The 23,131-nt window shown below is 35.9% G+C and overlaps 1 long non-coding RNA gene across 1 annotated transcript in view; it reads left to right on the forward strand.

Annotated features, from left to right (window-relative positions):
- The first annotated feature begins 21,664 nt into the window (after positions 1–21,664).
- The window catches only part of LOC141583909 (uncharacterized), a 38,152-nt gene continuing 36,685 nt past the window's right edge, over positions 21,665–23,131 (forward strand). The window contains exon 1 of the long non-coding RNA XR_012516746.1: positions 21,665–21,709. This is a non-coding gene — a long non-coding RNA (uncharacterized LOC141583909). The remainder of the gene's footprint in view (positions 21,710–23,131) is intronic.

Genomic DNA, 23,131 nt, shown 5'->3' on the forward strand with positions numbered 1-23,131 from the left:
GGCCGTGTGTAAACACACACGCACACACATACGCATGTGTATGTGCAGGAAACTTGCAGTCTAAATTTGGCTGTGGTCATCACTACTCTATGACCCTGGGTAAGTCAGGTAACCTGTGAATGTCTCAGTTTCTTCATTTGTGAAATATTTTATTTGATAGTTTCAAAGTTCTCTTAAGTTCTAGCATTCCGTGATTCTGCCTGCACAGCCCCATCTAGGCAATAAACCTGTCTTGGATGAATCAGAAATATCCAAAAAGGTGGTATTTGCCAAAGACATTGACAAAACTGGCCACTTCTTATTTCTATGGAGGCTCTCTCTGCCACACAAAACTCTTCTTCACTCTTTTCATCTTCTCCATTCCAAGACATCATGATATTTGAGAAGAGGGTAGGTGCTGGCACCAGACTGTCTGCCTTCAGTTCTTACCATTTCTTACTACTTGACCGATATTGAACTTTAAAGCTAGGTGCGTCTCTTCCCTAATTTGTAAGATGGGTAGTAGTAGGAAGTATCTCATAGGGGTTTTGAGGATTATGTAAGTTAAACTCATGTAAAATGCCTGACACCAAAATTGTTAACCACTGTTCTTACCATTGATGAAAAATTCCCGTTAGCCTTATGCTATCTAGACTATTGCGTTCAACAGAAATTTCTGCAGTGAAGAACATGTTCATATCTGTGCTTTCTGAGGTGGTAGCTGTCAGATACATGTGGCTACTTGTAGTGTGGCTAGTGTGAATTGGAAACTTTTATTTAATGTTAATTTAAATGGTCACATGTGGCCAGTGGCTACCATATTCTATGGTGTAGTGAGACCACTAATAACTTGTCAATTACTTTGAGAATCACTTCACGAGAAGGGATTACTATTACATTTATATGTACAATTTTACTAAGAAGGGCAACAGCTTAAATACTAAGAAATTGCCACATACACTCGCCATCACATCAACAACGTACAAAAGTTGTTTATTTACAATTTTATTGCCTGCCTTCTTAAACTAGAATTTAACTCTTTTAAGACAGAGATTCTGCCTTTGTCCACGGCTCCTAAACTGAAACTGATATATAGATGGTACTCAATCAATATTGATTGATTTCCTGCCAGAAAAGCTCAACAGAAAGAGTCCTTAAAGTCTAGCACAGCTAAAGAAGGTTGAAATTGTCGCCTACTCCTGTTTGGGGCATTGAGTTACTCAGTGACAGATACTACACGCAATTAGTTGCTTAAAAGAAGGAATAAGAGATTAAAAGAGGAAAAGGAGTTAAATACTGAAATTCAGCCTAAAGAGGGCAGGAGAATGGTTTGAGAAGTGGTATAGAGAGATGAGGTGGAAAAGGGAGAGGAGAGTGAGAGCATGAGACCAAGGACAGGAAAAACACCAGCAACAGATCAGCTTTACGCAGCAGGCAAGTTTCCTGCTATCTACAGGTACAGATGGAACTTGCCTTGTGGATTAACATCCTGCCTACTTTCGTTGATCATCACATTTTTTTCCTCATGAGAGAAATAACGCAGTGTTTTATAGGCTCCTGAACATAGGCTTACTAATGTCACTGAGATCTGGGTTCAAATGACACTGCTTAGGGAGGTTTTCCCTGACCTAGTTACCTAAAATAGCAACAATATATAATCCTAAATGGCATCTACCTGCTTTGATTTTCCATATAACACCTACTTTATACAAGTACACATATGTGTGCATATATATATATATATGCTCTCCAATAAAATGTATGCTTCTCAAGGGGAGGAATTTTTTTCGAATACATTTAGTGCTCTATACCCAGAACCTGGAACAATATCTGGTACATAATAGGTGAACAATAAATACTTATTGAATATTGAATGGACAGAATAAGAGCCAATGGATTTAAAATTGAGCCAAGTCCTTCATTACACTTTCTTCCTCTCTTCACCCTCCGAAGTTATCAAATTATGATTTGGTTTTTCTAGTTGTTGAATAAAATCAAGTGTTGACAAAATTTCCCCCAAAATGTGTTGGAATATGACTTTTTAGGGTTGGAATACTGCAGGTGTTTAAGGGATAGACATGAAATTCATCTCATCTTGAAAAATGAAAAGCTTCATTTAAATCCATATACAAGGGCTTTCTTTTTCTTGGCTGCAGTGAGTGGAGAATTAACTCTGGGATAATAAATCCCAGTGACAGGTGCTAATGGGAATTAAGCATGCAAATCCCCTGCATATCCCTCCAGAAATCTACACCAAGAAAAGTATGCTATTTAGCATGTAGGCTGCTTGGTCATAATATCATTTACTCGGAACTGGTATGGAAACGTTTCCAGTTTAAAGCTTAAATCATAAACAACTGAACATATATTTTAATTATGGAAAGTTTCTTTTATCTTTCTCCTTATATGTTTGATTCCTCACTTTCCATATTTTTCTTGTAATTTTTAAAATAAATCTTCATACTAGGGATATTATTAACTGGATTAACTGGAAGCATAGGAGAAAGAAGATTTTAGTGAATAAATATGATGCTGATAAGGAAAATTCCTTCCCTAAGAGTTGGGAGTGCAGAGGCCTCACGTAATGTTACTGATAGACATAAACTAAGGAGAGCCAGATGGTCTAGATTCAGTTGATTCAATCTTCCTGCGCTGCCTTAGCCCAGAGAAAGAGATTTAACTTGTCATAAACCAAAACTCTCTAGGGCTTTATGCTTTTTATTAATTGTATTAGATAAGACCCATTTGGTTGCAAGTGAAAGAAACCCAACTCAAACCAGCTGAAGCAAAAAGATAATTTATCGCTGTACATAACTCAAAAACCATGGATGAGAAATATCCATATTAATAATGGATTCCATTTACCATCCTTTACTGTGTGTCAGGGACTTTCTAAGCTCTTTACATGTGCTATCTCATTTAATCATCATAACGGAAAGAAAGTGCCATTATTGTATCCATTTCATAAATGAGGAAACAGAGTGCTTAAGTAACTTTGCCCAAGGTCACACACAGTTAGTATTTACTAGTGACAGTCTGATTTGAGGGATAATGTCCTAGATCCATGAACTTAAATATCACCTGGTTATGCTCTCCTCTGTTTTGGTTTCATTCACAGACTTACAATCTCCATCCTGGGATTCCTGGCAGCTCCAGGTTTACATTGTCTTTATCATTATCAATCTCATCACAAAGCATACTCATTTCCAAATGGCAAAGAATAAATACAGAATTATGGCCACAAGTTTGGCTATCTTGGGCCACATACTCATAACTGAGGCAATTACCATGGCCAGATGTTTGGCATATACGGAATGGCAAGGCCTGGGTCATGTGCCAATATTTGCCAACTGGAAACTTGGATTGAAAATGGGAATAAAGGGTTGCCCAAAAGGATACACGGGAAAATGATTAATACAAAAAAAATAGATGCCAACGAGAATGGATGTAGGGCAGGCAAAATAACAGATCCCTAATCTGTGATATATGAGGCCGGGTGAGTTCTCCAGGCTTTTGTGCCATAACACATCACTGTAGCAAAAGAAGAGCATTGGTTAAGAAGAGCCGAAGAGCAGCCAGCCCCTTGTAGATTGCTTTTCCATTAACTGACTGGAAGAATTGAGTCCAATTTGATTCAATTCAGAAAACTTTCACTTCCCTCTATTATATTGTGGTTCCACTCTAGGATCCACGGAGGAAAAAATATATATGTGAGGTATAGTCCTTATGCAGCAATGGCTCACAGTCTAACAGAATATAAATAAATAAACAAAAGGATTTTAAATAAAGACAAAAATGTTGTGGAAATATAAGGATATAAGACATTTTTAACTATGAGACCCTGGGAAGAAGATTACCTAAATGTAAGACACATACTTGCGTATCAGCAATACTATGCTTCACACAATGGATGTATTTATTGCTAACGGCAAGGAACCTAAGAGTATGCAGTACATGGCCACTGTGGAAGCCCAGTTATGGTCTTTTTGTGGCGTGGCTCCGTGCTCCAGAATGTACAGCTTTCATTCTCACAGTTGCTTGGTAGCTTTTCCACTTCTAGAAGTCATGTTTCATTTTTCAGGCAGAAGAAGATGGAACAGGCCTGAAGGGCTGCAGCTGGCCCAGATGTCTTCCAAATAACTTTTCTGGAAGCCCTCAGTCCACCAAGTAGTTTCTATTTCCTTGATGGTCTGTCAAATGACCCCCTAAGACCAATCGCGAGTGGTGGGTAACGAGAAGGGTGTTGTGCTTGTTTGCCAGATCATCTGCGTTGGACACAACTTTGTTGGAGAGGAGGAACAAATGGAAGGCGCAGAAAAAAAGACATTAAGACAGGACATTTCAGGGTATAGTTGGAGAACTATAGGTAAAGGAAAAATAGTTCTATTGTTGGCTGAGAAAATAAAAGGAGAAAAGGAAGGAAAGTGCTTTCTTCTTCTCCTTCACCTTCTTCTTCTTCTCCTTCTTCCTTTTTGTAGAGATACAGTCTTGCTATGTTGCCCAGGCTGAAGAACTGACTATGCACAGGTGCAATTATAGGGCATGACAGCCTTGAACTCTTGGCCTCAAGTGATCCTCCTGCCTCAGCCTCTGAAGTCTCCAGAATAGGGGAGGGGTGAGTGTGTTTTCTATCACAATGGGAAATAGAAAGATAGAAAGGACTCCATTATTCAGTTCACTAAAGTGTATTTATTGAAGGTTTGGAAAATATGTAGCATCGAGGTAGTTTCATGGAGTTATAGTTGGATTGTATAAACAATATTTATAAAAAAGAAAGCCAAAATTAAGGAAGGATAATGGGAAAGAGGGAGAAAAAAGAAAGGGGGAAAAGAAGAAAGAATGCAGGGGATGAAGGAATAGTAGGAAAGAAGAAAATCAAAAAAAAAGAAATAAAGAGATAAATAAAATCCAGTGTGATTTCTGCATTGGTGTAGCATGTTATAACTGCTATAAGAGGGAGAAAACAATGAAAAGGTCAATAAAAACTATGAGGAAAATAACAGAACATCTAATTTAGAAGAGTATTACTGGAGATAGAGATCATAATTATTGCTTACCACAGCTTTTCTAATATCTCATTTTATTTTAAATTTATCTGCCAAGTTAGACCACGGTTCTTTTTCTCATTTTACAGATAGAAGAAATAAAATGCATAATGGAATGGTGGGAAGACTCTGGATCAGGAAACATGAATTCAGGTCTCCATTTATCTTAAGTTATTTGCTCAAATATCCCCATAAGTTCTTTGCACTTTATTTGTTATAAGAAACGGAAAAAATATGAATGCACACAGTTGCTGTGAATATAAAAGATGTGTGAAAGTGCTTTGTGAAATGTCTATACTGAAGATGTTATCATGGTAAGATACATTCTACATTGTCTATTGTACTTAATTTACATAATCACCTGAAGAATAGTATTAGTGATGTGGTTTTCTATACATGAACGATACCAGCCTCGTATAATCTTTGGAGCTATTCTCCGCATCTCCCTCCTTAGCCCACATCACCTAATATTCAATTACTATTTCATAAGTCCATCCAATTTCACTACATAAAGGGCTATAGGATCTATCCCATTATCACCAGCCCTACAGCCTCACAATATATTTGTTACCCAGAGGTATCATAATTATTTACCCTCACATTCTAATCCATGCTCTCTACACCCCCCAAGAATTACCTTCTAAAATGTAAAACCTGTCGTTTTCATGTCCTAAAACCTTATTCAATGATTCCTCACTGCTTCAGACCTGCTTTTCCAAAGATCATTACAGGAAACTCCTGTCCTTAAAAAAGCAGTTCTACAATGAACAGAGGATGATAGGTTGCACTATTCTCTATTCTTTACTCCTTCCCAGTTAATAGATTATGCAATTATTTCCTTTGCACTTTGCCTGGCAGGACCACTCACTGCACTGTGGGTCAGATCGGCTTCCTGTCTGATGGTGGCTTAGCCATGAGACTTGCTTTGGACAATGATCTTGGGGAGGTGCTATGGTGTGCCAGTTGCTCCCATTGCATACATCTACTCATTTTCATGTGTTCTCACCATTAGTCATAAGACATTAGAACATTTTCTAGGTAACCACCAAACTAAGGTGAATAAGAGACACATGGAGAGATGGGCAGGCTGGAGCCTTGTGCCGCAGTCTGGAGCCCAGAGCCTGAGTTGCATCAGAGCCAATGACCCATGAGCAAGAAAAAAAAAACAACATACTTGTGTTTAGCAACCGAGTTCAGGGTTGATTTTTTGTGCAGCACTGCTGCAGCAAGAGGTATCTAATGTGCCAAGTGTGAGAAACAATGTCCTCAGATTAAGCTCAAGATAAATCAAATGACAATCTCCCTAATAGTACTACTAAGCTGGTAGAAAATCAGACAGACTAGAGAACTAAATAGGCCGACTCTGAAAAGTGCAGTGAGAGAAATATGGAAACATCACTACGGGACATGAGAAGACAGGACACTTACTTCCCATTGAAGCATCAGTGAAATCTTAAATGATAGCACATTAGACCCAGGCCTTGAAGGATAAATGGAATTTGTTTTTGCTGAATTGGGGAGGGTACTTCAGGTTGAAGAAAGAGCAGGAGCCAAGGTGAGCAAAAGGAGCATAGGAATAGCAAATACTGAGTGGCTTAGTTTGAAGCCCAGAAAGCATCATGCTTAATGCTCTTATCATTATCATTATATAAATTATAGTTGTGAACATTTTTGAACATTCATTAATCATACACCTTGTTTTGTATAGAGATAAATATTCTTTTAACACACACAACAATACTATATAAAGGAGGTATCATTGTTATCCTCACTTTAAGCATGAGGAAGCAGGTTTATTTGGGTTAACTTGCCTACACCAAATTAGTGTGAGCTTGGGATCTGAACTTGAATTCATCTGGATGCAGGCAAATGCTGGGAGGAAAATTTGGAAAGGAAAATTGCTTTAATTTTTGAAAGGTGTTTCATGGTTTGCTAGGAAGTCTGTCCCACATTATGCATAGACTAGGAAGTGGCCAAAGGTCTCTGGGCAATGAGGTAGTATCATGACCATTTCTTGCAGCAATGTGCAAAGTAAACTAAAGTGGAAAGAAAAATCATGGCATGTCCATTTAGGTGTGTATTCTAATAATCAAGATGAGAAGCAGACAGAGCATGAATGTAAGTAGCAGTAAGCAGAAAATGAGTGAAGGAAATATATACAAGATGCCCAGTTGGGATGGTGGTTACTACTACCAGAACACAGGATGAAAAATTTGTGTTATTAAATATTCATGATATAATTAAGAATAAACTATGTAACCCTGAAAAACTACTTGTAACAATAAGCTACCTTCAACTTAATTAACGGCATTAAAGAATTAAAAATAAGATTTAAAGGATAAGTGGGACACATTAATTTCTTAGGACTACCGGTGTTTACTGGAACTTGAAATAGTTTATTCCAGAAATACTGTAATGACTGACCAACATTTTGGATATATAGCCAAATTATTTGTTTTTCAAAGTCCTTAAAACTCTACCTGGAACAGAGAAGGTAATCAACAAATCTTTTAAAGTGAATAAATAACTTAAAGTAAAATAAAAAATAAATAAGAATATTTTGTAATATGTAGTTTAAATCAATTATTACAATTAGAAATATTTACCTTCAAATTTTTTTTTCTATACATACTTATAACTCTATTGTTGGAAATGTGTTGTGCTTTATCCTGCAGAAACATGCCATAAATTACGGTTTTGGAATTCAGCCCACACACTCTTGTTAATCATCTGCCATTATATGGAAAACAATGCTATTACAGCATATGTAATCCAATCCAAATATAGCTTATAGTTAAATAAAACCAAAAGCAAAAGCATTTAATCTTTGTACTTGTAGTAAAAATAAAGAAGAATGAGGAATAAAGTGTATAGTTTTCAAGGAGATTTGTAAGTTTATTTCACGTTATTTCCAACAATTCCAAATTATAAAGCTGTTCCTTTTGTTTCATGTCTAATTTAAATTGGAAATAGAAGGATTTTTTTTTCTTTAACATAGGTGTTGCACTAATGCTAACTAGCTTTATGTTGATCATAATTGTTTGTTTGTGGTACGTTAACAAATAAAAGAACAAAGAAAGTAAAAATGGAAGCAAATTTTTATCATCACGTGGAGGAAAACAAATATAAAATATAGAGAAAAAAAGAAGGAGTACAACTATTCGAGGGGGCATTTTCCAGAGGTATTTTAAACAGAATTGTGTGAAATACAAGTCCCCAAAGAGTGAGATGAAATTAAATAGTGAGGAAGCAATGGTTCGGATAATCCACCACAAGGGCCACTACCCCACTAGCCGAAACCAGCCAGGCATTATGGAGCAGAATTCAGTGGCAATCAAACTCTAATTTATGAAAATATTATAAGTTAGATATTTTAAAAAATAAATGTCTTGCAATGATTTGCCTGCTTGCTTACATATGTTACTATTCTATACTTTTAGCTAGCTTCTCAAAGAGGATTTTATTGTATTGTAATTTTTAAACCGTGATCACCCACTCCAACGCAAAGTAGCAAAGTACCTTGCTCCCAAGAGCAAAGAAGTCAAGTCTTTGTTTTCATTGCTGTCCATGGGGTGTATTTAAGAGAGAGGGAATTATAGAAACGCCCAGTTAAGTTAAAGAAAACTCTGTGTATTGTGAGGAGGAGATTTCCTGATATCAACATGGTGTGCCCTGGAAAACAATTTTTATAAAGGAAGTTATTCTGCATTCTGAGCATCTGAAGGCAATTTTGTGTCAGAGACATCCAAAAAGCCCTTAGTGGAAAAGGACATGGGAGGCAACACTGTTCAAAAGCCACAGTAACTTTCTTGATCTCCATGCCGGTAGAAGTCAAGGGCATGGGCAGTAATCACGTGCTTCAGAGCTAGAGAGCTCAACAGGAGGATGAGCCACTGATTGAGTGTTTCAGAGCATGAACTCTGAAGCAAAAATGCCTCCTAACTTCTAATTCCTGCTCTGTCCCTTACTAACTTTGTCACCATAGAAAGTTCGTGAACTGCTTATAAGTTCTCTGTCCCTGTCTATAAATTGGGATAGTAATAGCCACTTTATAGTACTTACCTTGTAATATTGTTGTATAGGTCAAAGAAATTCATTCACATACTTCACTAATATCTATGCTTGGATAGGTAAACATTAATAAATATGACCTTTTAAAATTATTATTATAATTCACTAAATAAGTACCTATTTGTAAAAGATAGTTAAGAAATCTTTTAGTCATGTCGCAGATATAAATGGCTTGTTATATTAAATAGTCGTGTATTGCATAATCACGTTTCAGCCAACAACAGTCAGCATATAAAACAGTGGTCCCATGCAAGTATACTATTGTATTCTTTTTACTCTACCTTTTAGTGATAAGTGTTTGTTTAGATGCACAAATACTTATCATTGTGTTATATTTGCCTATAGTATTCAGTACAGTAACATGCTGGACAGTCTTTCAGTCCAGGAGCAATAGGCTTATACCATGTAGCCTAAGTGTGTAGTAGGCTATTTCATTTAGGTTTGCCTAAGTACACCGTATAATGTTTGCATAATAGCAAAATCGCCTAAGGATGCATTCCTCAGAACGTATCCCCATATATCCAAATATACACATGACTGTATATTTGTAACATTTTAAATATTTTTATGTCATAAATGATCTGTTACATCCATTCATACAAATATTTTTACTCCAAAATGAAATCGTTTATGAAGAGTTTCAAAATCTCAATGTATTTCATATTCCAAATAAATTGGCAAAAGCATGACAGAAGAAAATGATTCAATTATGTGATTATAACATAAAAGTGTGAGCAGCGTGTGTGTTTATGTTTATACCTTATGTTCACAAACTCAAGATAACACTTGCAGCAAAGGAGACCTGGAAGGTCAGTTCTGTGCAGAAAATAATATCTACAAATCTTCACAATATTTCTTAAAGTGGGAAACAGTCAAGGGAATGTGACGTGTGATCATAGGAATTCACATGATGGGAAATGTGTGTACAATCGGAATGGTTTTTAATATTCCTTATGATATAAAATTGACATTAATACCTAAAATGCAATAAAAAAACATAAAAAAAATTGACATTACTCACTCACCATGCTTTTTTAATAGCGCTAGTTGATTTGAGCTCAGATTGCCACATTCTTTTACTTAATTCTACAAATGCTTGCATTTATGAAAATTTCTAAGAATGAAGCCTAAATTTATGGAAAACTTGCAGAATGAAGCTTACTAACCTATATGTGTATTTAAAATAGCAATTTTCATCTCATTAGCACGAAAGGCTAACCCGATGAATATATCACCCAGAAAATATATAGACAAATCTATTTTTTAACATGTCAGCATTCAGTTGGAAGATTGTGTTATTGATATATGTTTCCAGGTTTCCCCTCCCTGCCTTCTATGCATGCTAGAGGCTCATGTGCAGAAACCTGCCCTTTTGGAGATAAAAATGCCTCTTTTTAAGTGAACAGATGGTGTTGCTCAAGTTCAGAGACACATCTTAGACAGAATCTCAGGGGGAGGAGGGACTGCAGGGAGAGGAGGACTGGTATAGATTGAAAAGGCTTCCTGGGTGATTCTGATAGTCTCCCACATCACCCCCACGGTGTGGCACTGATTTAGAGCTCTAAATACATGAATGTCACATAGACGTTGATTTGAGCTACAAAGTGAAAAAGGAACACTTTTCCTGGTAGCAACTTGTCTAATTGTTCTTCTTTGTATTTTATGTCATAATTTTCAAAACCTGAGCATCCTAACAATATATTTAAATTGGCCCATTTAAAAACTTTGGATTAGTTCAAATCCTACATTATCTCCATTTGTATGGGTAGCACTGAATTGCGGTCCCATAATGTCATTCAAAGATAATTTTTATTTTGGTTGTGTTTTGAGTATATAGGCCACAAAATAAATGAATCACACTTACATGACATAATTAAAGCAATCATAGCCACTAATATTATTAGCAAAACCATTGAATTTAGGTTTGAGATTTAAAATTGTAGCCAAAATTATGTTTGAACTCCTTTAAAGCAACCATGAAAAATAATATACGTACTATGTGTGTAGAAACTTTCCCATCCACTTGTTATACTAATTGAAGAGGGGGAAAGTCTATATGCAGATGTCTGAGCATTCAAACAATTATAAATTTCAGGTAGTTTTATTTTGATTTAACTTTTAAGTTTGGGGGTATATGCACAGGTTTGTTATATAGGTAGGCACACACACAGATATATATATATCTGTGTGTGTGCCTACCTATATAACAAACCCATATATATATATGTCTATATATATGTCATATATATATATATATATATATATATATATATATATGTCATGGGGGTTTGTTGTACAGATTATTTCATCACTCAGGTATTAAGATGCCCATCAATAATATACTGAATAAAGAAAATGTGGTACATATACACCATGGAATACTATGCAACCATAAAAAAGAACTAGATTATGCCCTTTGCAGAAACATGATGGAGCTGGAAGCCATTATCCTTAGCAAATTAACTTAGGAACAGAAAACTAAATATCACATGTTCTCACTTATAAGCAGGAGAGAAATGCTGAGAATTTCAGGTAGTTTTTAATGCCAGAGATGTAAAGGATGCCAGAGAAGTTCCAGAGAAACTGGGTTTCCCCAAGTGTTAAAAACCTTTTTCACACCCAAAGCATGCTTTGTCTGTTCCTCTGAAGGTACGGAAACTTCCTATTCTTGAGAAGTTGGGAATATAATGCCATTTAGATAGTGTTATAAACAGATGAATTTGGAATATCTAAAGATAAGTTGTCAGATTGGATTAATTTTCTACACATTATAGAAAAGATTGTGTTTTAAGTTCTGCTTTGATACGGCAGTAGATGGAAAGCCTTTCCAGACCAGTTCTGAGTTTCCTGAAAGGGAATTTATAGAGTCATCCCTGGGTATCTATGGGAATTAGTTCCAGGACCCCTGAGAATACCAAAAGCCACAGATGCTCAAGTCCCTGATATAAAATGGTACAGTATTTGCATATCACCTATGCACATCCTTCTGTACACCTTAAACCATCTCTACTTGTAATACCTAATACAATGTGAATGCTCTGCAAATAGTTGTTATTATGTACTGTTTTTAATTTATTTTTTGTTATACTGTTACATTGTTTTCAAATGTTTTTCATCTGTGGTTGGTTGAATCTGTGGATGCAGAACTTGTGGATACAGAAGGCCAACTTTACAGAAGACAGAAAACGACTGAGGCAAATGAGAATCATGCTGGAATCCATGTCAGTCCTGGGGGTGGAAGAACTAGCTTATCCCTGAGCTCATGGCTGGCCACCAGATCAAATGCCACTTGGCTAACAATAGCCTTTGCATTTTATGTTTTCTTTGTGAGGCAACCTACCCTGATTTTCAAGATTAGTAATTGGTGTGTGGGAGATGTGGGGTGGGTGGGTGGGTGTGTGTGTGTGTGTGTGTGTACCAGTTCTTCTGGGGTTCAAACCAGTATTTGTCTGTCATTAGTTTTCCAGCATTTCCAGGTGACACTACACCTTTCAATAAACTTTCTCTTTCCCTGTCTCCTATTTAAGTCCAATAGCTCTTAGATTTGCCTTTTTGATACTATTTTCTAGATCTTACAGATGTGACTTTTTTTCTTCTTTTTTATCTTCGGAACATTATTTTTAAGTAGCCTGTCTTCACGCTCACAAATTCCTTCCTCTGCTGAATCAATTCTGCTATTAAGTTTCTCTGATGCATTTTTAAGTATGTCAATTGCATTTGCAACTCTTGAATTTCTTCTTGATTCTTTTCAATTATTTCAATCTCTTTGTTAAGTTTATTTGCTAAAATACCAAATAATTTCTCTGTCTTAGCTTGATTTTTTTTTTTTTTGAGTTTCCTTAAAGCAGGTATTTTGAATTATCTATCTGAAAGGGCATATGTCTCTGTTTCTCTAGGATTGGTCCCTGGTATCTTATTTAGTTTGTTTGGTGAGGTTATGTTTTCCTGGATGATCATAATGATTGCAGATGTTTGTCGTTGTCCAGACACTAAATAATTATGTGTTAATTGTAATCTTCATGGTCTGAACTTGTGTTTGCCCTTCCTTCTTTAGAAGACTTTCCAGGTATTCAAAGGGACTTGGGACCCAAGCCCAATAGTGCTGTGTTTTTTGCAGACTTGTAGAGGTACTGCCTTGGAAGTTTTGGATAAGATCTAGAAGAGTTCTCTGGACTACTAGACAGAGATTCTCATTCTTTTCCCTTACTTTCTCCCCTCCACAAAAAAGTTCTTTTTGTGTGGAGCCACCTGGAACTAGGGGTATGGTGATGCAACCACCCCTGTGGTGACCAATGCTGGTACTATGTTGAGTGACACCTGAAGCCAGCATAGCACTGAGTCTTGCCCAAGGTCTGCTATCACCACTGCCTTGCAACCACCTATGTTCACTCAAGGCCCTAGGGCTTTACCATCAGCAGGTGGCACAGCCAGCCATGTTGTGTCCTTCTCCTCAGGGTATCAAGCTGCACTTGGCCCTAGGCAGGTCCGGTAATGCTGTGTGCAAGCCAGGTTTTGGGGTGGGTCAAAAGCCTTAGAAATTTGCCTGATGTTCTATTGTACTGTGGTTAAGCTGGCACTTGGACCACAATATAAAATCCTTCCTGCTTTTCTCTCCCCTTTTTCAAGGCAGGAGAACCTCTTCCTATGGGCACCACCTCCACTGGCCCACATGGGGGCTCCACCAAGCCATCCCCAAATGCTCACTTACAGCCCACGGGCTCTTCAGTCAGGCTCTTATGGTAAATTCTGCCAGGCTTGAAACTTACTCTTCAGGGCAATGGGCTCTTCTCTGGCCCAGGCTGTTCCAGAAATGCTGTCCAAGAGCTAAAGTCTGGAATTGGAGACCCCAAGAACCTGATGGTTGCTCTACCCCACTATCGCTGAGTTGCTAGCTAAAGTCCAAGACGATGTGCTCTTTACCTTTCTCTCTGCTTTTATGAACCAGAAGGAGCCTTCCACCGTAGCCACCACAGCTGGGAATGTTCTGGGTGACACCTGTAGACAGCATGACTCAGAGCCCAAGACCCAGGGTGTACAATCTGAATATCACTGCTAGTTATTCAGGGACCCAGGGCTTTTTAGTCAGCAGGTAATGAATCCTGCAAGGACTGGGTCCTTCTTTTCAAGGAAGCAGGCTTCTTTTTGGTACAGGATGCTAGGGACCGGACCAGGGCCTCAGGACTCTGCCTGGTGCCCTTTCCTATGGTGGCTGAGCCGGTATTCAAGATGCAAGAGAAAGTCCTCTTTATCCTTCACACTCCTCCCCTTCAGCAGAAGGAGGAGACAATTTCATTGCTGTGAGCTACACTGCCAGGGGCTGGGGGAGGAGTGGTGCCAGTGTTTCCTTAGCAACCCCAGTTCATGTCTCCCTAGGTCATGTGCCATGCTAGTTCTCTGGCTCTGAGCCAGCCGAGTAGTTGCCTAGGAATTACAGTCCTTGTGTCCTTGAGTACCTTTCAAGTTTACCTAGGTTTTGGCCCACGGTGGTGAGGCTGCTGAGAAACTCAAGTTCTGACCAATTGGATGCAGGATTCCCCTCTGGCTAGGTCTGGTCCAAACGCTTCCTTCATGATTGGTTACTGGCTGAGCCCAGCATGTCTTTGCCTGATGTTCTATTGTACTGTGGTTAAGCTGGCACTCGGAACTTCTCTTGCTTTTGTCTAGGGTTTGCTATAGCAGGGCAGCACTGAGTTCAATGTAAAGTCCTCCCTTCACGGCACTTTCCTTCCCCGAGTGCACAGGTTCTCTGTGCTGCATGGCTGCTGATAAATGTGGAGGGATGGTGTCTCTGATTCAAGACTGTCTCTCTGACCCTCTTCAATGACTCTTTCAACGACACGAATTTAAAACTAGGTATTGGGATTGGCGTATATGATTTTTGGTTCTTGTGATGGTGCTTTCTATATGCTAGTTCTTAATACTTCGTGTTTTTGCAGGGGGTACAAATAATGTAGTCTTCCATTCTGCCACATTGCTCCACCCTGCTTTCTTGATTTCTTATTCAGCTAATTCATTATTGGTGTATAACAATGCTACTATTTTATATAGTGAATTTGTATCTTGAAACTTTACAGAATTCATTTATCACTTCTAAGAGTTTTCTTGGTGGAGCATCAAGTTTTTCTATATGCAAGATCATGTTATTTGTGAAGAGGCACAATTTGATTTTCTTTATTCCAATTTGGATGCCCCTCATTTCGTTCACTTGCCTTTGACTAGGGTTTGCTATACTAAATTGAATAAGAGTGGTGAAAGTGGGCAATTTTTCTCTGTTCCACTTCTTCGAAGAAAAGCTTTCAGCTGCTTTTCTCCATTCAGTATGACGTTAGCTGTGAATTTGTCATATATAGCCTTTATTGTGTTGAGGTATATTCCTGCTATACCTAATTTGTTGAGAGCTTTTATCATGAAGAATGTTGAATTTTATCAATTTTTATTCTGCATCAATTGTGATGATCATATGGCTTTTGTCCTTCATACTGTTGATGTGATGTATCGATTTTTTTTTTTTTTTTTTTTTTTTTTTTTTTTTTTTTTTGCATATGTTGAACTGTGCTTACATTCCTGGAATAGGTGCCAAATGATCCTGGTATATCATCTTTTAGATATGTTGCTGGATTGGGTTTGATAGTATTTTGTTGATAATTTTTGCTACATATTCACAAAAATATTGCCCATAGTTTTCATTTGTGTTGTGTCTTTTTCTGGTTTTGATATCAGGATAATGCTGGTCTTACATAATGAGTTAAGAAGAATTTCTTCATCTTTAATTTTTTTGTAATATTTTGAGAAGGATTGGTATTAATTCTTCTTTGAAAGTTGGTAGAATTCAGTAGCAAAGCCATCTTGTCTTGGACATTTCTTTTATTGGGGGACTTTTTATTACTAATTCAATCTTGTTACCTCTTACTGATCTGTTCAGGTTTTCTATTTCTTTCTCGTTCAATCTTGTTGGCTTATATGTATTCAGGAATTTATCCATTTCCTTTATGATTTCTAATTTGCTTGAATATAGTTGTTCAAAATAGTTTCTAATGATCCTTTGTATGTCTGTATTATCAGTTGCACTGTCTCCCTGTTTGCTTCTTATTTTGTGACTTTTCTCTTCTGTTATTAGCCTAGCTTATAAATTATAAATTTTTAAAAATCATTTCAGAAAACCAAATTCACTTTTTGTTAATAATCTTTTGTATTATTTTGGTCTCTGTTTTGTTTAGTGCTACTCTGATCTTTATTACTTCTTTCCTTCTACAAATGTGGGGTTTGGTTTGTTCTTGCTTTCCTAGCTCCTTGAGGTGCATTGTCAGATTGCTTTCTTGAAATCTTTCTACTTTTTAAAGATAGATTATTTTGCTCTAAATGTCCCAATTAGATTCTGCTGTATCCCATAGATTTTGTTATTTTGTGTTTCAATTTTCATTTGTTTCAAGAAATTTTCTGATTCATTTTGTCTTATTTCATTGATCCAATGGTTGTTAAGGTGCATGCTATTTAATTTCCATGCATTAATATTTGTACAGTTTCCAGGGTTTCTCCTGTTATTGATTTTTAGTTTTATTCCATTGTTGTTTAAGAAGACATGTTATATAATTTCCATTTAAAAATATTTGTTGAAATTCATGTTGTGGCCTAACATGTGTTCTATCCTGGAGAAGAGCCCATGTGCTAATGAGAAGAACTTGTATTCCGAAGCTGTTAGATGAAATATTGCGTAAATGTCTGTTAGCTTCATTTGGTCTACAGTGAAATTTAAGTCTTTTGTTTCTTTGTTGAATTTGTGTCTAAATGATCTGTCCTATGCTGGAAGTGAGGTATTTAAGTTCCTAATTATTATTGTACTAGAGTATACCTCTCTAATTCCAATGATATTTGCTTTACATATCTGGGTTCTCTGTAGGTAGCTTCAAATACTTTGAAAAGTATTTTGTATTCTTGCTGAATTGACTCCTCTATTATTATATAATAAACTTAATCGTTTTTTCTTGTTCTTTGACTTAAAGTCGATTTTGTCTGATTTAAGTGTAGCTATTCCTGCATATTTTTATTTCTCTTTGCATGGAATATCTTCTTTTTCCATCTCTTTACTATCAATCTATGTGGGACTTAACAGATGTAAGGTTTTTGTAAGAAGTGTATAGTCAGGTCTTTTTTTCAAAAAAAAAAAAAATTGTTAATCTGCTCAACCAGTGTGTATCTTTTAATTGGGAAATTAAAACCATTTACATTCAAGGTTTTTAATTGACAGATGAAAACTTACTCATGTCATTTTTGGTAATTGTTTTCTGATTGTTTTTTACATCCTTTGTTCCTTTCTTTCTCTCTTATTGTTTATCTTTGCAATCTGTTGTTTATCTTTAGTAATAATATTTCATTTCTTACTCTTTCTCACTCATGTATTTCCTCTACCAAAGAGTTTTATACTTTCATATATTCTCATGATGGTAGATGTTATCCTTTAGTTTCCAGATGTAGGTCTCTGTTCAACATTTCTTATAGGGTCAGTCTAGTTATGATGAATACCCCTGGTTTTTGCTTGTCTTGGAAATACTTTATTTCATCTTCATTTCTGAAAGATAACATGGTTAGGTAATGTATTTTTAAGTAGCTTTTTTTTTTATTTCTTTTGATGTGACTATATCATCCCATTTTCTCCTGGCCTATAAGGCTTCTAATGAGAAATCTGCTGTCTGTATATTGGGAATTCCCTTACATGTGATTTTATGCTTTTCTCTTGCTTTTATAAAAATATAATTCTTTTTTTCTGTTGATTTGACAGTTTGACTATAATATAATATGCCTTGGAAAGATCTTTTTGGGTTGAGTCTGTTTGGGAATTTTTAGCTTCTTGAATATTGATGTCTATATTTCTACCAATAATTAAGAAATTTTCACCTGTTCCATTAATTTTTTTAAAAATTTGTTTTAGGCTCAGGGGTACATGTGCAGGTTTGCCACACTGGGAAATTGCATGTTGCTAAGGTTTGGTGTACAAATGATTCTATCACCCACATAGTACCTGATGGGTAATTTTTCAACCCTTTCCTCCATTCATATCCTCCATTCTCTAGTAGTCCTAGTGTCTATTGTTCTCATCTTTATGCCCATGTGTACTCAATGCTTAGCTTCCACTTATAAGTGAAAACATTTGGTATTTAGTTTTCTGTTCCTGTATTAATTCACTTAGGCTAATGGTCTCCAGTTGCATCCATGTTGCTGAAAATAATGTAATTTCTTCCTTTTTTTAAATGACTGCACAGTATTCCATGGCATATATGTACAAATACTTTCTCTACTCAGTTCACTCACTATACATGGGCATCTGGGTTGACACAATGTGTTTGCTATTGTGCATAGTGCTGCAATAAACATGTAAGTGCATGTATCTTTTTGGTAGAATGTTTTATTTTCCTTTGAATATATACCCAGTAGTGGAATTGCTGAGTTGAATGGTATTCCTAAGTTCTAGGATAACTGGCTCGCCATATGCTGAAGAATGAAACTGGACCCCTACCTTTAACCCTATATGAAAATTAATGCAAGATGGATTACAACTTAAATGTAAGATCTAAAACTATAAAAATCATAGTGAAAACCTAGGAAATACCATTTGGGGTATCAGCTTGGGAAAAAATTTATGACTAAGTTCCAAAAGCAATTGCAACAAAAACAAAAAAGACAAGATGGGCATAAATTATCAGTAAACAGATAACTTATAGAATAGGAGAAAATATTTGCAAACTATGAATCTGACAAAGATTTAATATTCAGAATCTATAAGGAACTTAAGCAAATCAACAAGAAAAAAACAAGTAGCCCAATTAATATGAGCAAAGGATATGAAGATACCTTCTCAGAAGAAGACACAGATGTGGCCAACAAATAGGTGAAGAAAAATGCTCAACATCAGTAATCATTAGATAAATGCAAATCAAAACCCCAGTGAGGTAACATCTCACATAAGTCAGAATGGCCATTATTAAAGATAAACTATAACAGATATTGGTAAGGTTGAAGAGAAAAGGGAACACTTATACCCTGGTGGGAATATAAATTAGTTCAAGGACTGTGGAAAGCAGTTTGGAGATTATCATAAAATAGATCTTTGGCTGGGCACGGTGGCTCATGCTTGTAATCTCAGCACTTTGGGAAGCTGAGGCAGGCAGATCACCTGAGATCAGGAGTTTGACACCAGGCTGACCAACATGGAGAAACCTCATCTCTACTAAAAATACAATATTAGCCAGGCGTGGTGGTGAATGCCTGTAATCCCAGCTACTTGGGAGACTCAGGCAGGAGAATCATTTGAACCTAGGAGGCGGAGGTTGAGGTGAGCCGAGATCATGCCATTGCACTCCAGCCTGGGCAACAAGAGTGAAACTTGATCTCAGACAAAAAAGGAAGAAGATAGAAGAAAAATAGATATTTAATGACTTTTCTCATCTCTAATTTTTCTGAAACTTCAAAAATTGTATTATTTGTTCACTTGACGATGTCCCATATGTCATATAGACTTCATTCATTCTTTTTTATTCTTTTTTGTTTTGTCTGATTGTGTCTAATCAATATTACCACATTAAAAAATCCTGATATTGTTATGCTAAGGACAATATTAGAGTGTAAGATCTACCTTAAGGGAAATTAAGTCCTCAGACAATAACCATGTGAGTGAATACATTTAGCAGAATATATACCAGTGATTGAAATGCTCATGGAAATGGAGTAGTTATTTCAAGAGACCTATCTTCAAGTTCTGAAATTATTTCATCTGCTTGATCTAGTCTCTTATTAACATCTTGATAGTATTTTTATTTTATAGGATTCTTTAGTTCCACTCTTTTTGTTTTGCTTTGTTTTATGATATTCCTTTGTTGAATTTCTTATTCAGATCATGAATTGTTTTCCTGATTTCTTTATATGTTCTGCATTCCCTTGTATGTCATTGAGTTTCCTTTAGATCATTCTTTTGAATTCCTTTTCATAGGTTCCAATTCAGACATTTCATAGGTTTCCTTTTATTTAGGGTATGTTGCTGGAGAATTATTTTTTTCCTTTGAAAGTGTCAGATTCCTTACTTTTTTTCTAGTTCCTATGTTTTTATGTTAATATTTGTGCATCTGGCTTAACAGTAATTTCTTCCAATTTTATGATGTAGCTTTCCTATTATTTTCATAGAAAAAAACTTTTTCCTGTAGCTATATCTATAATGTTGGCTGCATAGTGTACTTTGGCTTGGTTCAAGACAATAGCCTAATGTAGTCACCACATAATTTCTTTGACTGTGATCAACATCAGTATTGTCCTTGTGTTCCTCAGTGGCTTAGGCCATGGTTGTTTGTAGAGGCTGTGGTGAGGCTTTGCTGAAGACTAGTACACTAGGTGGGCTGGTTCTGAGGTCCCCAGGCAGCATTCATATGTGTCAGTGGTGGCAGGAGTGGGCACTGGTCACTTCTTAAGGCAACTTTTTATCTCATATGCGTAGAAGAGAACTTAATATTCACTACTTGTGTGTCTTCCTGTTAAATGAGCATTCATCAACCAAAGCGGCCTAGTTGTACCTATGAAATATAGTCACTGACCTCTCCCAAAGAGTAAGATAATTATCTCCTTCCTTGGGTAACATTATTTATTAACATATCTGTACTCATTTCTTTAGTGTGATGATATGGAAAATAGCTTCCATGGTCAAGGAGTTTGTATCTCTAAGTGCTATTATGGTTCCTGTAAGAGTAGTGGCCTAAAAAAATGCCACAGGACTTGATTTGAATAATAACTTAGAAATATTCCAATCCTGACATCCATCCATTTGAGACTCATAACCCTATGTAGAAGAGAAGGCTTATGTGCTCCAATTCATGTTGCCTGTTTGTGGATTTCTGCTTTTTAAGTTTTCCTGGACCTGGTGTTACCTTTGACATTTCATCTCTTATGTACCTAGTTATGACTAAGTTAATGTGCTGTCACTTTTTAAGACGCTGAGAAATTTTCCACTTCACGCTTAGTCCACCCAGAATTATTAAATATTTGGAATTACTGAATATCTATTGACAATAATTTGATATTTCCATTAATACAAAATTATTAGAATTGAGTAATATTTATTTTGTGAAGACTGTATAAAAGATCTCATTCAGAGAAAAAATTTAAGGTTGTAGTTGAGTCTTGAGAACAGATATCAATATTACCACATTAAAAAAATCCTGATATTGTTATGCTAAGGACAATATTAGAGTGTAAGATCTGCCTTAAGGGAAATTAAGTCCTCAGACAATAACCACGCCAGTGGAATACATTTAGCAGAATATATACCAGTGATTGAAATGCTCATGGAAATGGAGTAGTCTACACATTAAGCATCCATGCTTGCATGTCTGCTTAAGTAGATGATATCAAATATTTAAAATGTCATATTCAAATATATAAATACATTGTTGTTCTGATAAAAACAGAAAGCATTCTAACATTGTAATTAGTATAGTAACATAGCACATTACGATTCACTTAACAAAATTAATATTTGCTCACTCCTTCCTCTCTCTCTGTCTCTCCTTTTTCTCTTTCTCCAATGAAGTTGAATCCTCAGTAGTTGCAGAAATGAATCCTTCTGACTCTGAATGGTAAGTGCCTATGTTTGGGAATCAGAGGGATGACACCATGCCTTAAAAGTTTATCATCCTCCAGAATGATGATTCTGGTTAAAGTCATCAGATGAAGAGATGTCTCAACATGGTGTGGCACATATTATCATTATTCTCAATCTCACTCCTGTCCAAAACAATTAAGATAAATTGGAAATTCATAAGAGGTGGGTGGAAATTTTGCATACTAGTAAGGAACAAAATAATCCCTCCTCCACAGCCCTGCCTCTTTTCTAAAACAAGAGTATCTCTGACATTGAAACTTGGATTGAGCTAATATGGACATGGAGAGCTAGCAATATTTGTTAATACCTCTCAAGGTTGTTTCAGAATGTATTGTTTTGCTAACAGAATACTGAAATAGATCAGAGGTCTTCTAACTTCTGTAAGTAATAAAAATAATATGAATCAGCCTGAAAAAGCATAACTGAGAAATAAAGCCTGGTTTCCTTTCCCACATCCTACAATTGCCCTCCTCTTATTCACACAAAAGGGGCACACTTTTTTTCTATCTTGTGTTGCAGCCATTGGTGAATTGTCTTAGTATAGAAACCCTACTCTCAGTATTAAATAAAATGACAATTACAAATATGGGCATTTGCTTTGAGGAGTAAATGAGTCTAATAACCAAATCCTTTTGCATGTCATGGTTTCTAATTCTTTGCTTTCAACAAAATTGGAGGATTATCTAATTGATTTGGTGTTTGGTAGTAGATCAAATAAAATAGAGTTGATGGTAAATGACTATTTTGTCTGGCAATAAATAATCTTCATCCCTGGATATATAAATTACTCAGGGCAATAGAACTGCTTCCATATCATTAAGAAATGAATTTCTAATAAAATTTTGCTCTTCATGTATAAAATTTATTACAAAACATATTTATGCTGTTTTAACCATTTTTACAACTAATTATTGTAATTATGTTCTAATCAAAAGAGTGTTTAGTACTTCAGAGCCTTATAGTCTGATGAACTTTTTCAAAAATTAAATTTCAAATTACATACAGATAAAGCAGAGAAGTACGACGGGGGAACAATAAAAGACTAAACCTAATAATTCATTGAATTTCAATAACATTGTCAACATGTGAAATAGATGTATAAGTTCAAGTAGAAGAGTCATGACATTATGTTTCTGACTGTTGAAAAGATTTAATATGTATTTTATATGAATAATGGCAAGTATAAAATATGCTATGATACATATGCTACATATGCTGTGATATGTAGATGCCATTTGCTACATTTTAAATGACATAATTTTTTATTTTAAAAGTCAATAATTACAACATGCTAAAAATTATATAATTTGCAATGACTTGAATTTTATAAAAATTTAAATAACTAAATAGTGTGTGAAGGGCTTTCAAAATTTGTTTAGGTGGCATTGAAATAAAA

The sequence above is a fragment of the Saimiri boliviensis genome, chromosome 3 (assembly GCF_048565385.1).
Source record: "Saimiri boliviensis isolate mSaiBol1 chromosome 3, mSaiBol1.pri, whole genome shotgun sequence".
Classification (NCBI taxonomy): Eukaryota; Metazoa; Chordata; class Mammalia; order Primates; family Cebidae; genus Saimiri; species Saimiri boliviensis.